The sequence below is a fragment of the Stegodyphus dumicola genome, chromosome X2, assembly GCF_044657685.1.
Source record: "Stegodyphus dumicola isolate Sdum_Otavi_A_Nest chromosome X2, ASM4465768v1".
NCBI classification, from domain to species: Eukaryota; Metazoa; Arthropoda; class Arachnida; order Araneae; family Eresidae; genus Stegodyphus; species Stegodyphus dumicola.
Genome location: NC_140781.1, coordinates 172,835,653 through 172,858,760, shown reverse-complemented (window position 1 = coordinate 172,858,760; position 23,108 = coordinate 172,835,653). Strand labels below are relative to the sequence as shown.

The 23,108-nt window shown below is 35.2% G+C and overlaps 1 protein-coding gene and 1 non-coding gene across 2 annotated transcripts in view; one reads left to right on the top strand and one right to left on the bottom strand.

Annotated features, from left to right (window-relative positions):
* LOC118192228 (uncharacterized) overlaps positions 1-23,108 on the bottom strand; it is a 115,144-nt gene that overhangs the window by 29,960 nt on the left and 62,076 nt on the right. The window lies entirely within an intron of this gene.
* On the top strand, positions 22,320-22,391 carry TRNAA-GGC (transfer RNA alanine (anticodon GGC)). Its single transcript has one exon. It is a non-coding gene; the product is annotated as a tRNA-Ala (tRNA).

The window sequence follows — 23,108 nt, the reverse complement described above, 5'->3', positions numbered from 1 at the left end:
CGATGATGGAGTGGTGCATAAAAATATAGCTGTAGACATGGCAGATAGGTATAGTTCTTTACTTTTAGCGTAACGTTCTTGAAATAAACGAGTACAATTAAACTACGTCAGACGTGCGCCCGTTCTTCAATAATGACATGCTCGCTTTTCACATATTTATAGCAATATAATTAAATTAAGAAAGAGAAGCCGCCGATGACATTTCAGCAGCACAAAACACATGTGAAGAATGCCTAAATTGCGATATGAGCGAATATCACTCTCTAGTGGCGGCTTGTCATAGTTTCGGACACAACTTCCTACATAAAATTTGTTCGTCACAGTGTCGCAAACCAGCACGTGAAGTTTCTAAACGACCTTCCGGGACACTCTGTATATACGCACGCTTTGCATAAGCAAATCCGATTTGGGAAGACTCGCAGAAAGCAAAATACATACTCGACATCATACAAAATACTTTTTTCTGAGCTAGAATCGTCAAGAAGTAACATCAGATAGCAGAATTTCGCATTTTGTATTTAAAAATTTTAAAATGGAAACTCTTTCAATCCTGACATCTTGCAAATATAAGAATAATCAGTTCCTGCATAGCTCTTAACTAATCCTTTAGGATTTGGTTTTCAGTTTAAAAGTTACAGAATGCATATTAACAGGGCTCGGCAAATAAATTTGAAATATTTACATTTAAAATGGTTTGTTTTATTATCTTAGAAATGTAAAATTGTCCTGTATATCATTTCTGTAATGAAAACATAATTTCTTTTTCGGTTGTAGAAAAGAAAGAATATAGAAACATAATTCTTTCTTTTCTACAACCGAAAATTCCTTATATCTAAATTCTTTATAACGAAGGGCTTTTCACGTTTGAATGTGTATTCTACTTTGAGCAAACACATAAAATCAACAAATTGTAAATAATTCTTAGCTCATAAGTTGGAAGAAAACAATTTCAGTCTCTCTCCTCCCTTCCAATATGCATTACACAATAATAATAACAATAGCTGCTGGTTACTCATTTTCTACTCGCACGATAATTTTTAATAAAATATCAGTATGCTTTTTGTTTAGTTTTACTTTATTTTTTCCCCTGTTTAAAATGTTTCATTGCGTCACTCATTTTAATGCGCTTATGCAACTTCTCAGAGACTGAAAAGAATGAAACAGTTCCGCATTTGAATACGAAATCAGAAGTACTTAAAATGTCGTTATCTAAATAAACCCTTTGATGCCAGAGTTTATGCAAAACAAAACAAAACAAAAAATAAATGAAATAGTTGTTTTCTCTCCCCTTAATAGCAAATTTTTAACAGTGAATTACAACGAAAAAGAATAGCATGTAGAACAGAGGAATTTGAAATTCGTCAATGACATCAAACTATTGGGTCACCTGTAGCTGTTGATCAAGCTGTTTTGGAGAGAGGGACTAATTTCGCTATCAGTTGAAAACCAACACTGAAAATGAAATATGGACAGCAAATGAAGACACAAAAAACACTGAGATTGAAACTACTAAAAAAAAGAAGAAACGTCTACACTGCTTACGAACGAATATTCTTCAGTATTTTGTTCTACCATTATTTCTTAAATGTTAAATGATAAAACAAATGCTGTACAGTAAAAGCGAGGATGAATAACACATCCAGAAAAATTACATATTTATTGATGCAGAAACCAAAATGAATATGATGGAAAGCCCACTACGTTTCTTTTTTAAACTGGAATTTATATAAAGAATTTTAAACACAGTTTCATCTATTACAAAATTTATTTTGCATAATTAAACTTTGGGGTACAAAATTATTAAAATTTTACAATATAAATACATTCCACAGATGCTTTGATTCTCTTGCATGCTTTGAAACGTAGTTTCCCATTTAGTTCTTTGGTTTTGTTTTAACAATATATAAATTTAATACAGCTAAGTAGGGAATTTTTGTATTTTAACAATATATGTAAATCTCATATACGTAGGCAGATCCAAACGTTTACAGCTATACATACATATAAAAAACTGTTCAGCAATACATATAAAAAACTGTTCAGCAATGAATTTCTCTTGCACATATAATTGTAAAACAATTTTAAAATATTGTAAAGCACGTTCAGGAAACAATGTATTAGTGTTTTCTGAAATTTAATCACAGATCGATACTCAATTTTAATTGACTATTTTTTGGTGGTTAAATTTTTAACTAAAGAAGATCTTAATAATACCGAAGAAATAAAACAATGAGTATGGTGATTCGCATCCATCTTTTTCTACGATGAAAGAATAGGTAAAACAACATCGCATGAGCCGAGATCTGTAGACGATTCTCGTGAATTCGGCCATTGAAGACATTAACGTAATAAAAATAAAATATTGCACGTGTCCAGGAGGAAATATTGTGTGATACGAAAAAACTAAGCAGATAGTTGCAAGTTGGATCGATATCACATAACTTCGTAGAGTCTTTAGGTTTCTAAACTAGTAATGCCCTCGCTGGGTTCGAGCTTCGGACCTCTCGATTGCCAGCCGGACGGGCTTTTCAAGCTGCAAGACTTGGTGTGAATTGTTGGACACCATGAAGGCAAGAAGTAAGGAAGGAGATAATTCCTAACAATTTCTTTTTCCCACGTTTCACATGAAAATCTTCACATGAAATAAAAGCTTTGCATGATGGGTATCTTTATTTCTTCCAGTAACCGAAAAAACCAATATATTGCTTGCTGAGCGCTTGCAGGTTTACTATGCAAATAAAAGAAATATTTTACAGTCGATCGTAACTGGTGATAAAACAATGGTCTTATTATATGATCCTCTGATGAAGAGGATATCAGCGGAGTGAACAAAGCTGGTCCATTTGAACGTTCAAAAGCAAAGGTGCAACAACCAACGAAAAAAATAATGATAGTACCATATTTGGGAATTGCTAAGGGATCCTCCTGATAGACTTTAAAGGTAGAAACACAGCCACTGATGGGAGAAAGCCTTTTGCTTAAACTGCGCAACGAAGTCGAAGAGATAAGATGTGGAATTCTGAATCACGGAATTAATTTTTTCCATGAAAATTTTTCTGTGTATTCAGCTGCCTTTGCTAAAAAGCAGGAGCATAGAATTGCGGGTTTAAAAAGCTTGACCACGTCTGCAGTCCATATTCAGCTTTAAGTGATTTTTCCGGTGTTAATAATATATAAATTTAATATATCTCAGTAAGACTATAAGGTATTTCACCCGCCTTCTTAACGAGCCTTCGTGGGGGTAATGATCTGCACGCTCAGCGCGTAATTGAGAGGTCCGCGGTTCGATTCCCGGCAAAAGCGTTGATAATTTTTCATCTTGCCTGCTTCCAAATAAACCTAATGTCTCTACAGTGGTGCCCGAACTAAAAGGGTGTTGGATGATGATTCTCCTCACCCGGGATTTGGCGAATGGTTGCCCTAAAATCCCCAGTCGCCCTTTAAAAGGGGGAGTATATAAGGTATTTCTCCCGCCTTCTTAACGAGCCTCCCTGGTGTAGTGGTCTGCACGCTCAGCGCGTAATTGAGACGTCCGCGATTCGATTCTCGGCGAAGGCGTTGCTAATTTTTCATCTTTCCCGCTTCCAAAAGAATTCTTAATGTCTTTACAAGACATTTTTCTCTTACTTTATAACATATAAATCTAATATATCGCAGTAAGAATATAATATACATGGTGATTCTTAAGTATCTTGCAGAAATCTAGAGGAAAGTAAAGGGGAGAGAAATAAGTAGATTTGTAATGGATTGTGTGTGTGTGTGTGTGTGTGCGGAAATAATGTGTTGAGGTGACAGGAGACGCTATTGAGATCGGTAGATGAAAGTGACCGGCAACGGAAATCGTCATTATCCATTATTTTTTCCAACGTGTGCAATACTTAGCAAACAGAATAGTTCCTAAAAAATTCAGATTTAAAACTAATTAAGTTTCACAAAAAAAAAAGAAAAAAAAAAAAAAAGCGTGGTAAAATATCAAAAATAACTAAGAAGGAAGATCAAATTAGTTATTTCGAAGTCTCAAAAAGTTTCGCTCGTCAGTAGTTATAATAACAAGTGCAATAATAACCCTATTTGTCGAGAGTGAGAATAAAAATAGGGAACTTAATTTCTAAAATTCTGTTTCATGAGATAATAGCAGATTTTACAGGATTGTAATAATTTTATACATATATACTATATTAAATCTATCAATGTTCAAAAATTTATTTATTTTAATCCATAAGTAGGAATATGTTTTTATAAGCATAATTATAGGGGAGTGTTTTACTCATAATAAAACGATATGACAAACTTTCTAAAAGGATTTGCTATTCTAAAATTGCAGCAAAGCAAGCAATAAAGAAGTGTAATATGTATGAACTTCATATGAAGTAAACAGCAACTTGGAAACCTAGCTTTAATATTAGAAATTTTTTGAAAGTACTAGCAAAAGCAAATAATATTATTTAAAATAAATTTGATAGATTTGCTTTTATGCCATATTTACACATCTCTCAAAACAGAACTCAGACACATAAACGAGAGAGAATTCAAAAAGTATATATCAAGATTTTAGGCAATTTAATTTTAATTTTAAATCTCTTGTTAACTTCTGCACACTGTTAAACCAAATTAAAATGAGTGTGCGATGCGCGATTTAACTTCCCTTTGCGCTACTTTACAATTTTCAGTGTTCCGAGGCAAACATACCGTCAACTGGGTCACTGAACTAGTTCCAAGAATTGAAATTGAATACGGTCGAAAAGCAGTTTCGAAAGTTTAAATGAAACCTGTTTAATGGGTTTTTCCACGAGATGACAGAAAACAAAAGAGCAAAAACAAAACAAACTCATGAAACTTTCACTTTCTGTTTAAAATAACAACTAAAAGGTACGAGATATATTAGAATTTAAACGCACATGTAAAAAAATGAAGTTAATGCAAGTAGAACGAATGACTAGACACTATTGTTATGAAAAACAAAAGCTGCACGCACATTTACCTCCTTTTATACACAAGACTGATGAAAACGAAACGATTTATTGGAAATCAAATGTAAAAACTTTTGTACTCGTTTACATTTAAAAACTTCATATATGTTTTATAGATTACCGAAAATTCTTGTCTTTTTTATTTCTTTCCATTTTACTGGTTTCTAAATAATGCAGACTGAAAATTCCAACAGGTGGCTCGGGTACTTAATTTTTATCCATCAAAAAATGATTAGTATACAAAAATATAAAAGCAAAATAAATAAATAAATAATAAAGGAGGAAAATTGAGCGAAATATGTCTTAAATTTTTTTCAAGAGGTTTCCTTTCGCTTCTTAACTGAATGTAAAACTGAAGATTTATACGTAAGAAACATAATACTAGAACAAACATCCAAAAATTGTCAGTTTATACAATAATGTAGCTAAAAGTTTCTATATTTAATCATGAAGATATTCGCTGATGAATGACTCTTAAAGACGTTTTAAGTTATTAATTAAATTATAATTAAATGCATGGTTCGAGTCCCAGCTAGGGCATTGCTCATTTTTGACGTCCCCAGGTTAGAAAAAAATCTTAATGTCTCTACAGTGGCGGCCGAACTAAAAACATTGGTGGATGATGATTATCCACCACCAGGATTTGGCGATTGGGTCCCCTTATCCCCAGTCGCCCTTTAAAAGGAGTAGTATATAAGATATTTCTCGCGCCTTCTTAGCATGCCTTCGTTGTGTAATGGCCAGCACACTTGGCGCGTATTCGAGGGGTCCGTGGTTCGAGACCCGGCGAGGGAACTGCTCATTTTTCATGTCTCTTGCTTCGAAATAACCTAATGTCTCTAGAAGGTATTGCAAAGCAGGGCCATCTTAATGGAAGCATGGGTTCTCGGACTGGTTACAGATGAAAACATCGCGGCAAAAACAGATCGCGATTAAGGCTGTGAGAAGATTAGGTTTGCGATGTTTTCTCCTTCCGCCCCCTCCCCTTCCAAATGTTTTGTATGACGGTGTTTTCGCCTTGCTTTGTTTTCTCCGCAACGTTTGCGTCCGCGATGTTTTTGCCGCTATGCTTACGGCGGATGCTCTTGGGGTTAAGCTTTCCGGGGTTTTTCGTTACCTACACAACTTCCTCAAGAATGATAATAAATTTCACAGAAAACGCGTCCGTATATTCTCGGAGCTCTGAACAGTGCGTATAATGCCTGCAAGTTAAGACGGCATTGCTGCAATATCTCATGCAAAAGTTCTAATGGATACTCAGAACTGAATAGCCTTGGAAGTTTATTATTACAAATATTAGAGTTGAGTAATCAAAAATCACTTACGGGAGTTCAAATGGACAATTAGGATTTCTATCATCGTTCTTCCTCAAAAGTCTTTTTTCATAACATTGGAGGTTCGCTGAGTGCATACTACAAAAATCTTTCCATGAAACACGCCGGATGAAAGGATTTATTGCAAGCAGCAGTAAAGTTTTCGTATAATTACTATAATAGACCTTATTAGTTCTGCTGAGTCTATACTGCACCGTAATAACGCAAGAACAAGACAAATCATTCAGGAGTCTTAAGCTCCAACGAATGTTTCAGCAAATAAGATAAGGATAAATAAAGATAGTCTGTCCAAAAATGGCACGACCTATATGACACAAATAGCTGACATTCACTTTAGGTGAAAAAGACAGTAAAACTTCAAAGAGTTGAGAAATTCTGTCTTAAGTGTCTAAGCTGTGGAGCTTTTAATAGTTATCGACCGCTTAAATTGGTTTGAAACTCTATATATTTAATGGCAATGTGATCAATGCATCTAAAAATAATACGAAAAATGTCTTTTTACATGAGACTGAAATATGATTTGCATATAACTCACATCCTTTATCAGGAGTTTAATTTTATTTGCTTATTAGGAATTTAATTGTAATTTAATTTTGCCCATTTAGCTAAAATATAAAATATCCAATTCCTCATAAAAATGTGTTGTTAAATGTAACTTATAAAATTAAGCAACACCTATTCTTCATATTTATTTAAAAGTAAAAATTTATTAATATTCAATCAAATTAACGTTGCGCGCCTCTAACTAGCACGCAACCAAGAGGTGACTGTGAAAGCTTGTATAAACCACAGAGTCTTATAAAGGGTTTAAGTCCCTTTTTATTCAACGTACTAATTTACAATTGCGTTCTCTTGACGCTTACAAACGGTGCCAACTCGGCAGTCAAAATAAAAATAAAAACCTGAAAAGAAATTAAAGACAATATTCTAACTACGAGGCTCTCTCAAATAACTAACTCACCGCGTTTTACAATACGGCTGCTAATTCAGCAGACTTGAAGCTCACTGGAACAATTGCAACTACTTCCCGCCAAGCACATAGGCCGCAACGCGGGGTTTTTCAAATCTCTATAACTACCTCCGCGCTCGCTAAGTAAGAATAACTCTCTCTCACCGAACTTGTTTCCTTCTATTTAAATCATACTACTTCCGCTGATAATTTGAATGCTTGCGCGTTCTACTCAAATTTACATATTCTGGCATTGGCAGTTCCAGGGGAAAGTAAGGATTGACAGGAAAGATAGTTTAAACTTAAAATAAATGTTAGTTAAAATAAATATAAACCCTACACACTTTCAAATATAAGAATCAGAAAAAATTGCAACTATACAATTAATATTAGGATACAATATTAGGATTACATGGTTTTCGACACTGTGATTTACGAGATGTATAAATTTTTAAAGAGTTAGAATATAAAGAATCAGAGCTGTAATATTACGTTCAATAATAATTATTATTGTAATGTCATGATTTAATTAAAACAATGTTTTGAACGCCTCTGCAAATTTAATAAGCTAATAAACTGTAATACTCAAACGTTATTGTATTTAAATGATTGAGTTGCTTCGTTACGATTTCTAGCTTGTCATCGATTAATTTAGCTCATTGATAGGTAAAGAACAGATACGAGTGTTTTTTATATCTAATGTGGATATATTTGGTTTCGACTATCAATTGATTGCGAAAGATCACTTGAAATAAAAGTACAAGAACAGGCAATCAGGGACGAATATGCTTTGTCAAAGTAACAGCTGACTATCCAGATGCGAAAAATGACATCTGATTCAAACTTCTTAACCTTGAAATCTGATGAATCAAAAAGTAAATATAGATTCCATTGTTTTGATGACATTATATTCACTGTGTAGTCCATTTAAAGACACATTACGTAATAATACAGTTAGTTATTTTAAAGATCTGCTAGACGTAACTAAGCATATGAGCGATTTTAATTAGTTTCAGGAAACTTATCATCTTGTTGACATTAAAAAGCAATTGTTAAGAGACACATATCTCAAGTATGAAATAGCTATGTAAATTTTATAGCGTTCCTTTTTTAACACAAACTAAAGGGTTACAAAATAAAAGCCTGCAGATTCTGTAAATATTCACAACAGAATAGCTAAATTATTTACAATCACAGAACAAATTTTACTTCATATAGCAAACCTCTAAAGCTCTTAGCAAACGCCTAATCTACACATGAGAAATTATATCTAACTGGATTGCGGTAGCACAGTATTAGCAGTTTATCACTACCATGCTTCAAATATTATAAAGCTAATGCAAATAGCTAGACAGAAATCCAGAAACTTTTAAGGGTACTAATTTGTAGGAGTCACCTCCGTAAGCAAAGTGTAATCATAACTTATATGCTTTTCTTTTTATTGAGTACTCATATTTAGACTCATATTTATATTAGACTTGTGTAGAATGGAAATAGAGTGACAGAGCACTAAAGAAGGATCTACATAGTTATCGAGGGAGGACTGTGCGACCAATGGCGAAGTTCTGGTGTCCCCGCCCATTTCTACCTGCGCTTGTACCTGAAGAATAGGATAAATTATTTGATTACGGAAAGGACAGCCCGGGATTTGAACTCAGGTCAAACGACTAGTGTTAAACGATTTTACCGCTCAGCCGCTGGTGGGCTCCCTGAAGAATTAGAGAAGTTAATAGCAAAAAATTAACAACAAACTAAGTTAATAATTAAATTCATAATAAAAAAGTTAATAGCAATAAAGTTAAAAACCAAAGAAGTAAATTTTTTGTCAAAACATTAATTACAGGCTTAATTTTGATCACAAAGCTGCATGTTTCATAAATTTACTGTTTGATTTTCGATAGAAAATTATGTACCTTCGTATTATTTCCCAACCGGAGCTTAAAACTTCCAAAATTTGGATGGCGATTCAAAGAAATTAGTTTATTATTTTACATGAATAATGTGTAGAACTCGTTAGTGCTACATCGCAAATAATATTTGCATTAGCACCCTAGAATTATAACGCCATTTGTTGGAATAAAACAACTGTAGATGTAGAAGATTTCAGTACTTTTTATTATTATCACAGTATAGGTTGATTCGAAACATAGGAAGTTTTCTTTTTGGTTGCAGATTCATTTTTCTTACATTACAGAAATGCGTCATACATCGCACAATAAAAATAAAAAACATAAATGTTTACTGTGCCAGAAATTCTGTGCGTACCTCTATCTAATTTTCGCATACATCACAGTGATTGTCAAATTTATAACGTGAACGTTCTAGCTGCCGCTGCCGTAAAGTTAAGAATGCCCTGCTGCAGTAATTCGCTGCTCAAGATCATATAATGCGGCCGATAAGGGAAACACGAACACAGGTCTTTGATTTATCCCTTAGATAACAAAACCGCAATGTTTTTTAAGTCTAGAAATCTGGGAGATCAAGAGTGCAACAGAGGTTTATCTTGGGGAATTCCCAACGATGCATTGACGCAAAAATGAAGAAAAAGTAACTGTAGAATAAGACTTGCTTGCATCATAACTTCACGCTCTTGAATCAGAAATACTAACACATAATAATTTCAGTTAGTGCAGCTGTTTTCGAAGTAATCGCCATGTGAAAACGGAATGTAATGTCCTGCTCAAAGAGATTCGCAGACTTATCTAGTTCTGAGCAGACTTAGCTAGTTCTGAGCAAGCTTAGTTACACTGAAAACTTCTAAAACTGGCCTTAACTCTTTCCTGAGATTATTTTACACAGTCAAACTGTGTAAAATAATAATCCCAGAGAACTGCTTAATCTAGAAATATGCAGAATTATCTTTCAATGGAGATTTAATAACAGAGCCTCGGAATGGGATACGAATCTACGGTCTTTCGCAGAGGTAAGATTCCCTTATCGACTGATTTACTGTTCCCTTCCAAGCTGAAGTTTAAGATTTAATTAATTACTTTTTAACTGTCTCTTTGTTCATATTTCTAGCCATGTTTAACTCTTTCTTATAAGTCTCTTTGTTCATATTTCTAGCCATGTTTAACTTCCCCAAATAACTATTTGTTAATAGGTTATAAGGTATTTCTCCCATTTCTCTAGTGTGCCTTCGTGGTGTAACGGTAGCTCGCTGGGCCGGTATTCTAGAGGTCCGTGGTTCGATTCCCGGTGAAGGCGATTCCATGTTTTTCATCTTTTCTGCTTAACCTAATGACTCTACAAGTGGCGCCCGAACTAAAAGGGTTGTGAATGATGATTCTTCGCACCCAGGATTTGGCGACTAGGTCCCCTAAAACCTTATCGTCCTTTAGAAAGGGGAGTATATAAGTTATTTCTCCCATTTCTCTAGTGTGCCTTCGTGGTGTAACGGTAGCACGCTGGGCCGGTATTCCAGAGGTCCGTGGTTCGATTCCCGGTGAAGGCGATTGCATGTTTTTCATCTTTTCTGCTTTCAATTAACCTAATGACTCTACAAGGTCATTAAATACTTGTGAAAAATTTTTAAGCATTATAAAACAGATATATCATGAAATTTTAGACTGCTACTTTCGTTGAATTATAAAAGAAACACAATGGAATTCATACCTTAAATTATAAGTTCCGAGAAAAACGTTGAAAGATTACGTAAACATTTTCATGAAAAATGTGAATAATATTTTAATAAACTCCTTATTTATGAGAATTATTCTCTATTTCCTTCTCATCCTTTCTCTCTTTTTCTTTTAGCAATTTAATTTTTCTTCCTGTTATATTTATGATATACTGACAGTTTGCAACTTTTGTCATTTGCAGGTTTCTTGTCGATTTACTTCACGATTTCCACCCAGTGAAAGCCTGGATTTACTCCAACTTTAGCTGATATATGACCGCATTATATATTTCCCGTACTGAAGCAGGAAACACCAAAAAAAATTCCAACTTTTTTATCTAATTTACGGAAATGGGATTCTGCTTCAATTCAAATTACACTAGTGTCCAAAACTATCTTTACAAGCACACTGATTTCTCAAAAACAGTTGAATAAAATCAAACCAATATATTTGGGATCATGCATAGTATCAAAACACACAAATACAAACTAAAAAATCGAACATGAATTAGTTATAAAAAGAAAAGTTATAAAGTTGCAAGAAAATTTATAAATTGAAGTATTTAATTCTGAAATAAAAACAAAATAAGATAAAAAGTAAATATATAAAAAACCTTGGCAACAAATAAAGAATTTTGACTTTAATCAGGCATGTGATCTCCCTTAACTCGTACAAATGTAGAAAAATACCCTTTTATGCTCTACCCTTTATACTACATCGCTGTTGCTTCTCAGCCCCTATATTCTTTAACATTAGCTTCTGTAAACTTTTCCTGTTCTCCAGAATGAGACCCCGTTTGAGAGGATACTATTTTGGAACGACAGAAAGCACTAAAGATACCATAACTGACCAGCTGAAGGCCATTTTAATTTCGGAGTTCCAACACTATTTTGAAGAATGGAAACAATGTCTCAGGCGATGTGCGGCTTCCCAAAGGAAGTACTTTGAAGTAGATCTACCGAATTTGTAGTTAATATAACTATTAGCTTAAAAGTGCAAATAAAAGGTGCTCGTACAAAAGTGTCATTTCTTTATTTACAGGCCTTGTACACGGATGGATATGAAAATTGCTACACCAAAAAGAAAACGCACAATAAACCTGAAATTAGCATGAAAGGTAGAACATGCTGCTATATGCAAATGTATTTCTAGGAATTCGCATATTACAGGTAATAATATCTAAAAAATAGTATAAAAAGACAGATGGAAGTCCTTCGTCAGGACAGATATGCTTCACCAACGTGTGAATAAAATGCTAATTGATTAGGAATTTAATCACGGAAGAATTGTGGGCTAACGGGATATATTACTACAGCCATGTTCCTAAGCCAAGTCCCTGCTCACCAATGCCCAAGAAGACAGGCATTCACATCATTGTTAAACCGTTATCAGATTTCTCTCAACTGCGCTTCTAAAGAAATATTTCTGGAAATTTTCACTTCCAGGACATCTGATTGGTTGACTTACGCGAAAACCAGTTTTTTTAACGAAGACCTATGTGACATACAGCTGCAAGTGAAACACTTCCTTTGCCTTCGTAAAATGGGCCAGGTACGTACACACAAGACATTGTCCAACGCAGTTGTTCCCGCTAGGAACCTCTTGTTTAAACAAATTCTGAAAGAAACTTGTCACAGTTTCTTATAGCGTCGCTAGATGTTGTAACGACATTAGGAACTTTACAGCCCCATCACATACCCTGAGTCAGGAAACTGAGTATGTTTTATGGCACAAAGTATCGGCATCTGTTATCTCGGTATCGTTGCGACGATATCGGCAAGTACCGTTTCAACGACGTCTACAACGCCGCGGATTGTCAGCTAGGTGACCATGGCTTCGGCTTTCCTTGATGCTACAATGCAGGAATCAATGCCTACAATTTGTGTGTTCGGCGACTTACGTCCACACATTAATGGCGTGACGTTGTACTTGTTAAAGAATTCCGATTTTGCTTAAAGCATCAACGATGGCAGAGGTGCACCGGGGGGGATGAAAGCGAAAAGCTTGCATTCTTTGAGGTTTCATTGGCATGGCTATGCCATATCTTCGGGGGTTCCGTCGCTCCACCATTTATTAGACACAAACACGCTGTATTGAAGCGCTACATCCCTGAACTACAACGCCACAATCCACAATACGTTAAATAGATGAAATGCGAAGAGCTTTGTAGATAAAAGTAAGATATTTTGGCACTGAAGAATAAGTCTTGTTCCAATTCGAGCTTTATAAGGAACTAAGATGAGTTTAATAAGCGGAGGTTTTTTTTATTATATGGCTTTTGAATATTTTAAAGTAATAAGCGGGTGATTTTATTAACCAGTGAATTTAATAAGCATCGGTACTAAATTACTTAATACAAAGTTTATTGCCAGGCTGCTGTAGAACAGGCTTAAATATGACACTGACCCCTTTGTCTTGGAGTCTAATTCTGCTTTGTTGGCGATGGTCTGCATGCATATTCCGATAGTAGCCTATGTGAGACTTATTTGGCAGATACTGCTTCGGAGTTCTAGAACTGACTGAAGTAGGTCATATATTTCTTGCATTATTGGAGACGGATGGGTGAAGCTGGAAGTTGCTTGGCTATCAGAAGGAATTGTGATTTTGCCTATTTTTAATTTAGTATCATGGGCTATATTACAAACTCAATAGCTATTTCTTCAACTTGGAAAACATTGTTATACTTTTTTAGGTTACTTTTCTAAGTATGGAATATCTTTGGCGCTTCGTAAAGATTTTTACCCAACTTGACCCTTACTTTTTGAGCCTTTGTTTACGTTGATACATTTTTTTATCGAATGGCGGGCGTTTGCCTTTTATCAGCATTGGCCAATCCGGTGTCCGCCGATAACATCGCGGCAAAAACATAGCGAACGAAAACGTCGCGGAGAAAACAACGCAAGGCGAAAACATCAGCTGCGCTGCAAAACATCGTGTGAGAAAACATCGCAAAGAGAAAACATGGCAGTTCTAAAACATCATGGTATAAAATATCGTCGTCGAAAATAAAACGGTTCAAAAACTTCGCAGTTTAAAAACATCGTTGTCGAAAATATCGCGGTAAAAGATAAAGTATCTACAAATCATCGCATGATGATAACATCGCAGACATGCTTTTTTTAAGGCTTTAATAACTGTAAATGGATATTCCCATAATGATTTGTGAGCTCAAGATGGAAAGAAAGATTTTTACTTTCATATTTTTTATTAACTAATAAATTTTTGCTGAAAAAGGAAGAAAGAAACTTAAGAATAAACTGAAGCAGAACAAGAAATAATTTTCATTATAAGAGTATTAGATTAACAAAAGTTGTAGAGACATTGGAATTTTTGGATGCCGAAAAGATGAAAAATAGCAACCGCCTTCGCCGGGAATCGAACCACGGACCTCTGGAAACACCGGCCCAGCGTGCAGAACCACTACACCACGAAGGCACGCTAGGAAAGCGGGAGAAATACCTTATAAAGTAATAAAAAAATTCTCATAATTAACTTCGCAATTGTTTTATAGATAAGGTCATGTAGTTACTTATCTTCCTTTTTCTAATCTTTTTTAGATTATACTTTTAATGAAAAATTACCAGTAAAAACTTTATAAAAAATGATTTATTAATGACCTTTGTTAGTTAACTATGTCAGTTTAAAATTCTAATTAGGTGCTATAAGTTGCCTTAATTTTCTATGCTTAAATTTCGTTCTTATTTTTTCAGCAAAAAATTATTAGTTAATAAAAAATATAAAAGTAAAAAATTATCCTTCTTTCCATCTTGCGCTCAAAAATCATTATAAAAATATCCATTTACAATTACTAAAGCCTGAAAAAAGCATGTCTGCGATGTTATCGTCCTGCGATGATTTGTCGATACTTTATTTTTTACCGCGACATTTTCGACAACGATGCTTTTAAACTGCGAAGTTTTTGAACCGCTTTATTTTCGACGACGATATTTTGTACCACGATGTTTTAGAACTGCGATGTTTTCTCCCATGTTTTGTAGCACGACGATTTCGCCTTGCGTTGTTTTCTCCGCGACGTTTTTGCCGCAATGTTTTCTTTTCGGCTGTAACCGGCCAATCCTAAGGCCAGACATGGCGGCCATTTTATTGTGGAGGCACATAATAGGCAGCTACCGTTACCTCCTATGAGGGAACAGACAATTTACATCCCCGCCTTCTCCGGAATTCAAACCCGACATTTCGGTATTGCAGTCGGCTCTCTTAATCACTATATCGTCTGGGTGGCTCATTGATACATTGGTCAGAGTATCTTTTATTTTTATTATGATGTTAAACTCTGCAGATGGATGTCGAACGTATGGGGCACTCAGTGTTCGTATTCTCGTCGTTTATGTACTGTGCCATGGTATGCTGCTGTTTTTTGAGCTATATAACTTGTGTCTTGTAGCCTCTTTTTTTTATTAATAAATGCAGGGGGTGGAACATAGCGTTATTTTTTATGTTGTCCTTTTATCCCTTAGCAGTATACACATATATATATCTATAAGATATAACAAAATACGATAGCTTCTTTAAAAAATAATTGGCGATCTCAAAATTAACATTCTAGATTTGGTGCTCTCCCCCTAAATTCATCTGTTCTCCCAAATTCGATATTTTTCTACGTTATGTAACGCTACTGAAAAGGGCAACCAAAACTAATATTAACCAATCATAGCTTGTCTAGATTCGCATCTACTTTGGTATAAATACTTCTGGCAGCTGATTACGTCATTCTTTTCCTAGCTTCCGCAACTGCAATATACATAATTGAAAAAGGAATAATTGATTATTATTAGTTAATTCTTAATTATTGGTTATGTTATTTTGATATGACAAAGCTCAAAGGACTTTCTAAAGAAATTGACTTGTATTCAACTTACACATGAAGAAAACTACGAAAACCAACCATGCAGCCTGCCTGTTCGCTTGGGATTAAACTCAGGTTGAATTCGGAGTATTCAGCCGTCTTAACTCTGTGTACTTGCGTGTTCCTAATATATAAATGAAGATAAAAATGTAAGCCAAGTACTCTTAAGACGTCTGTCAAGAAAGTATCAAGAAAGTACAGCCCTCTGCGAATTTAAGAAACTGTCATTAATTTATTAACGTACGATTCTAAATTTATCTGATTTTATCATGTATTAAATCATATCTAAAGATATATTTGTAGATGCTCCATGCAGTAGAGAACTGAAATGATTAATATTACTTTGTATCAGTGTGTAAAATCGTGTTGATTACTATGCCTAGGAAAATTTTTATTAAATGGTGAATGCTTGCTTTGAAAAGAAATTACATTAGCATATTGACTCGTACTTTTACATGTAATACATAATTAAAATTACTGTATTGCTATTTTATAGTTTATATGAATTTTTTTAATATTAATAATAAAAAATTAAAAAAATCAGATGTGATGATCTAGAGTCCCTGTTTTTTGTTTCCCTTTCGTAATTTACGACTTTACTGGGCAGTATAGAACGAATACTGCATACTTTGATAATTTTGTCGGTATACTGGCTTGCAGCAGGAGATATTTTTCCCTGCTCTTACCAGTACCTTAGAGATTCTCATTTAGGATCTGACCTTTGTGAAATCCGCAGTTAAACATATCCTCTAGATGAGGTGAATTTGTCGGGCAAGAAATTTTGAGCACTTTGTCTCTTGAAAACAGACCAGAGGCTTGGGAGCTAGTCAGGTGCGTTCCTTCGACGAATACTGAGATATGGGTTTATTTTCAAACTATATATAACGACCATTCAAAATGAGCAGAAAATTACGTTCCATATGATGGAGACGAGAAAGAGTCTTTCAGAGTCGTAAATTTGAAGAAAAATTTTCTACAGAAGATTGTCAGCGCACAGAAGTATTGTGTTGTCATTGGTTATCGTGGTCACAAGGGTTTGAGTGAACCAAATGAGCAGCATAAGGTCTAATAAGTACATCCTCCTCCAGAATCTCATAGGTCAGGATCTCAGCGAAATTTTCAGGGCTGTTCCTTACTGATCTATTGAAGAATTTTTCATTTATCCTTCTGATGAATTTTTCAATGGATTCCATTTTCAGATCTGAATGCAGGCTTCTATTGCGAATGAAATAGAGAGCGTTTGTGATGATCCTTAGAACTTTCTTTTGGAGAACCTGAAGTTTTTTTAATGTCCTTATCGCTGGCGTTGTCCCAGGCGGCGGAAGCATATGTAAAAATAGGTCTTACGATCGAGAGGTATAAGCTCCTCTTCAGATTTAATGCGAGTCTTATCACTTTTGAGCAGCGAGGAAAGCCTGATCATCATGCTATAAGTCTTTCCACACACGTTTGTCATGTGGTTAGACCAGGTGAAGTCCTTATTTAGAGTAACTCCCCCCCCCCAAATAATCAGCAGCATTGACTCTAGGAACCTTGATTCCGAAGGACGTCAGTTCTTTCTTAATAACGTTTCTTTTGCGAAATTTTCTTATTAGTAGAATTTTTGACTTCTCGGGATGGATGATAATTTTCCACTTGCTACACCAGCGCTCGATTTTTTTCCTGAATTTTGACTAGCGCATGATTTGTATTCCTGGAATTAGAAGTTATCGCAGTATCATCAGCGTAGCAGGCAATTTGCGAGTTGATATCATCTTTAAAATTAGGGAAATCATTCACATAGATAATATAACATATTGGTTCCAAGACTGACTCTTGGGGAATCCCTGCTAAGATATTTTTTACACTGGAAAGTGCTTTCCCATGTCTAACCGTGAAGGTACGATTATCCAAAAAAAATTTGATCATTAGTATCAGATGTTCTAATTTGATTACCTTGTAGACAAGACCTGGATGCCAGACGCGGTCAAATGCCTTGGCCACGTCTAACATCAGGACAGCGACACTCATTTTATAATACATAGCACAGCCGACGAATGACTAACAAGCTGAGAGCTCGTAGAAAGTCCTTAACGAAAGTCAATGCTGATGGTCAGCGAGGCATTGAATATCACTTTTTATTCTGTTGTAAATTAATCCTTCCAGAATCTTGCTTAACGATGATAACCGGCTAATGGGCCTGTAGTTTGCATGGTTCTCATGCGATTTCCCGGTTTGAGAATCATGAAAATTTTCGCATGCTTCCACGCATGAGGAAAATAATGATTGTGTAAACATGCATTGAGAATACTCGTTAACTTAGAGATCATCCTAAACGGTATGTTTCTGAACATAAGTTATTAATTTCATAACACCCAGGGGCTTTCCTGGATTTGAGAGACCTAATAATGCTATTCACCTTGTAGGGTTTATATTTATTTTAACTAACATTTATTTTAAGTTTAAACTATCTTTACTGTCAAGCTTTACTTTCCCCTGGAATTGCCAATGCCAGAGTATGTAAATTTTAGTAGAACGCGCAAGGATTCAAATTGTCAGCGGAAGTATCTGAGTTAAATAGAAGGGAAACGAGTTCGAAGGTGTGCTTTCTTACTTCACGAGCGTGGAGGTGGCTAGTTAGAAATTGAAGAACCACGCGTTTCGGCCTGTGTGCTTACCTCGGCAGTTTGTTAATCTTTCAACGTAATAGTCAGAAGTTTGCTAAAGTATCAGCGGTATTTTAGAACGCGGTGAGGTTAGTTACGTTTAGAGAGCCTCGTAGTTACTCACTTGTTACTATTCTTTTCTTAATTTCTTATTTCTATTTTACCGCCGGGTCGGCGTAGTTTGTGAGCGTCAAGAGCACGCATTTGTAATTTCTAAAGTTGAATAAAAAGGGATTTAAACCCTTCTCAAGACTTTGGTCTCCTTTCCAGTTCTCAGCAGTCACCACTTTGTTGCGTGCAGGTTGGAAGCGCGCAACTTTACAACCTCGTTCGGGGAAGCGAAGTTTGGAATATTCATCACACTGGGTGAATTAAGCCAATTTACAATAAATTCCTTAACCACTTGGCCCAAACCACTATCTGATGGAAAGTTGTTAGGGCTGAACTGATGAGAGAGATGTTCAGCATAAAGTTCCTATTTTTCTTCGTCCCTATGGATGAAGCCATTAGCACTTTTTATGGGTTGCTGCAGGAACTGGTGCGTTTCAGCAACTTAGCATACCTCCAGATGGATCCACCGTCAAGATTAATTTTCTCAATCTTGTCATTCCATGTACTGGTCCTGCGACTGAATGCTTAATTCGTCGATTAAGCCTATTGATTTCGATTTTGAGCGCCGGATCCCATGTATGATTCCAAACTTTCTGCAGCCGATTTCTGGAGGTGATGATTTCTCTTGATGCTAAGGGGGAGCTGATGTCCAAACTGATTAAGGTCCATATTTTTAGAAGCTTGTGTTCTGGCATTTTTGAGAAAGTCAGTAAACTTCTCGACAGCGAGTCTATATCCATGTCAGTTTTCAGAATTTCAAGGTTTAATGTGCAAGTCATTAGTAGATTGTCGTAAAGGCTAATACCGGCACGTGATCGGAGGAGAAATCATTTATTACCGATAATGCCACTGACACATTGGATGTTGAGATAAAGAAGTCCAGGATATATTGCCTTCTCTTTATCATATTAGGCGGATATGTGGGTTCGTTTGGAACGTGAAGATATACTGGTTGATTAGTGATAGAGTCGTGCACAACCTGACCGTTAACGTTAGTAATATTGCAACCCCAATCTCTGTGCTTCGCGTTGAGGTCGCCTCCTAATATAGTGGGAAGGTCCTTATCAAGCAAATCTTTCAGGTGATGGCAGTTAATCGGTTGCTAGGTTTGTTTGTAAACTGCGCAGAACGTGACTGGGCCAAATTTAGGCAATTAAAAGCTCTTTAAAGAAGAGTCAAAGGCTCTTTTCACGTAAATTAGTGCTCCACGATCGCAGTGATGAAGCCTATCGCAGCGATAGAGGGAGTAGTTGGCAAGCTTAATTCGACATTTTGGAGTAGCGTGTGTTTCTGACACAATGCAAATATTCGCAAGGTTCCAGGTTCCACTATAGCCGAACTTAACTAAAAAAATCAAGAAAAAATCAAGTTTTCTGCCGGCAATTATCAGTTGTGTTGCTTGAAGCGATGCAAAGATGAGAGTACATAATCTGGTCCCGTAGGTAGAATGGTACATGGGAGAGGGAGTGACATCTTGTCACGTGAGACGAATCTAGGCACTTGGTTGGTTGCAGAGATAAGTCAGAACATAATTGTTTTGTAACAGAATACAAAAAAATATAAGTATACAAGATCATGATAAGCATTTTTCCATGAGCTTTCATGGTAAGCATTTTTCCATGAGCTTTCATGGTAAGTATTTTTCCATGATCATTTTTATACCTTACATTCTTCTTTTCTCCCTCCCACACATACACACGCCTAAAGACGATTGGGGGAAAAGTAGGGCAACTGTGAATCAGCTAGTGAATTATCCCTCTCCATTACAGCTTGAGTAGCAAATGTGGGAAAGACGGGAGAGCCCTGGAAGAGGGAAATCGTAGATATATTCACAGTACTCTTCCCTGGAGTCAAATATGTGGCCTTCGAACACTGGAAGAATACCTTAATTCCTCACAATAATATGAACTTATCGGCTATTGGACTGAATAGTGGCTATTTAAATGTTTGATCATGAAAATTCAGTCTTCAACATAACAAAATGTTATAGATAAATATTGTTTCATACAAGAGAGCACATTCGCTTTTTTCTTTCATTTAGAAAAACCGTTTCGGTTTTACAAGGAATAAAAATGCTGAATACAGATAAACAGACATCGTTCATTTTAAAGTAAATAACGTAAGCTGTGCAACTGTTTCAAACATAGCTTAAAACAATAGACTGATTCAGTGCCGTCCATTGAGTTTAATGTTCATATGGAATTAGAAAACAATACGCCATTTTTATTCTGACGTTCGTGACCACGGTACGCCATAAATTTTGCCTCTGACATGACTGCGAAAGCTTATTGCGACAGTGTACGAGTTACAGGTAATGATATCAATTCTTTCACAGATGTTGTGAACTTTAAAATCGAACGCGGAAAAATAGCAAGATACGTAACTTGAAACTTTATTAAATATGTTTTATAGAATTAAACAAAAGGGCTCAAATAAAACTAAACAATTGTCAAATAAGAGAAAGGTCAGAAGCTAAAAACATTTTTCCCAAATTAAATTTATAATGGTGGGATTTTCAAAGCTAAGCAAAGCCTTTCCTGATTGACTGGGAGGTACTGGTAGAACCACTGAAGGAAATGAGACACAAAATTCAAAATACAGATGTAGATCTAGCCATTTGGTTTCGTGAAGGCCTCTAAAGAGCAAAAACAACCGAATGCCTGAAACGTTTTCCTATTCAGGTTTATTAAGACGCTTTTTTCTGAAGACCAACCGGGCTGTAATTGAATATGTCTTTACACAAACTTAGGTAATAAAGAATTCTTCCTGAAAAACTAGTTTAGAAGTTGTTTGAAGAACTTTCACTTTCTTCACTGCACAATAGGCTGTAAAATGCTTACGCCAATATATTCTAAATTACAGAAAGAATACTCAGAAAGGTGGACTAATTTCTAAATTTTAACTTTTTCAATAATTAGATTCGTTCGTTTATCTACCTGTCTTACATGATGTATGAAACTAAATAAATAATAAAATAACATTAAGATTAAAGAATGTTACACTTACAAATTAAATAACTATTATAAAATAAATCAGAAATATAGTACGAGGAGAAACAGTCAGAGCAAAAGAACGATCCTCTTTTACGAATGCAAAACAAATTTTTCCAACAAAGAGATAAACTACAAAGTCGCAAGAAATTTCTCAAAAATGTCGGTTTACAGCAAAAGATCTCTAACTGGAAGAGAAATAGGTGAATACAAAATTGAAAATTATGCGTAAATATAACTTTAGTTTCGCAAAGATTTTGAATAAACCACTAGCGATTTAATTTCCAGGGCATCAAGCATAGAAAAAATGTTTTCATAAATAGGTTCCTGTTTTGAAATAAATAGAATTTTATTCTAAATCTAAGCCAAACTAAGATCTCTCTTTTGCTTAATTCTAAGTCATGAATAGTCGCAAAATAAATTAGAAACATATATAAAATAAAATAGAAAAATAAATTTCTAATTCATGTAATAACTATTAGAAAAATATAAAATAAGTTGGAAATATAAATCCTATTCAAACACCGCGACTGTTTTGAAAATTGTTGACAGAAATCTTAATTTTACTCGTTTAAAAAAAACATCAACATATTATAACCATAAAACTACTACAACAGATTTTAAATAATTTTTACTACAATAAATCTAAATAACTTTAGATACTGACTTGGAAAGCTACTTAAAAATAATTCATAGCTTTAATTAAATTTCTTTTGCTTGGAGATGATATTTAATACCTTTTCTAATAATAAATTATTATATCCAATAGAGATATATTATTTTTGAAAATTATTTGCTTGCGATATAAGGTATTTCTCCCACTTCCCTAGCGTGCCTTCGTGGTGTAACGGTAGCACGCTGGGCCGGCATTCCAGAGGTCCGTGGTTCGATTCCCGGCGAAGGCGGTTGCATGTTTTTCATCTTTTGTGCTTCCAATTAACCTAATGACTCTACAAGTGGCGCACGAACTAAAAGGGTTGTGGATGATAATTCTCCGCCCCCAGGATTTGACGACTAGGTCCCCTAAAACCCTAGTCGCCCTTTAAAAAGGGGAGTATATAAGGCATTTCTTCCACTTCCCTAGCGTGCCTTCGTGGTGTAACGGTAGCACGCTGGGCCGGTATTCCAGAGGTCCGTGGTTCGATTCCCGGCGAAGGCGGTTGCACGTTTTTCATCTTTTCTGCTTCCAATTAACCTAATGACTCTACGGCGATACCTGACAGTTAGATTTTTATGACATAAATAGTATTTATGTCATAAATTGTATCTGTTTAGAAACATAACATTGACATAAATTGTATCTGTTTGTTATCTAACATTGACATAAATGGTATCTGTTTAGAAATTTAATTTAAGTATTGCACACATATATAGCAGGATCGTATCGTATGATGTGAAGTCCATTGCATTTACGATTAATGCTATTTAATGCAAGAATTCTGTATGAGATAAAGTTGAAAGCCTTCTCTACACGCAAGAAAACAATTCCCGTATTTCAAACTTGTAGGAAAGACGGAAGAGGGAGGGGATAATCTCGCGACTCAAAGTCTACGTGATTTAATACGTATATGATTAGCGGTTAAGAGGCAGAATGAATGTCATTTATGACAGTTTGAAGGCCA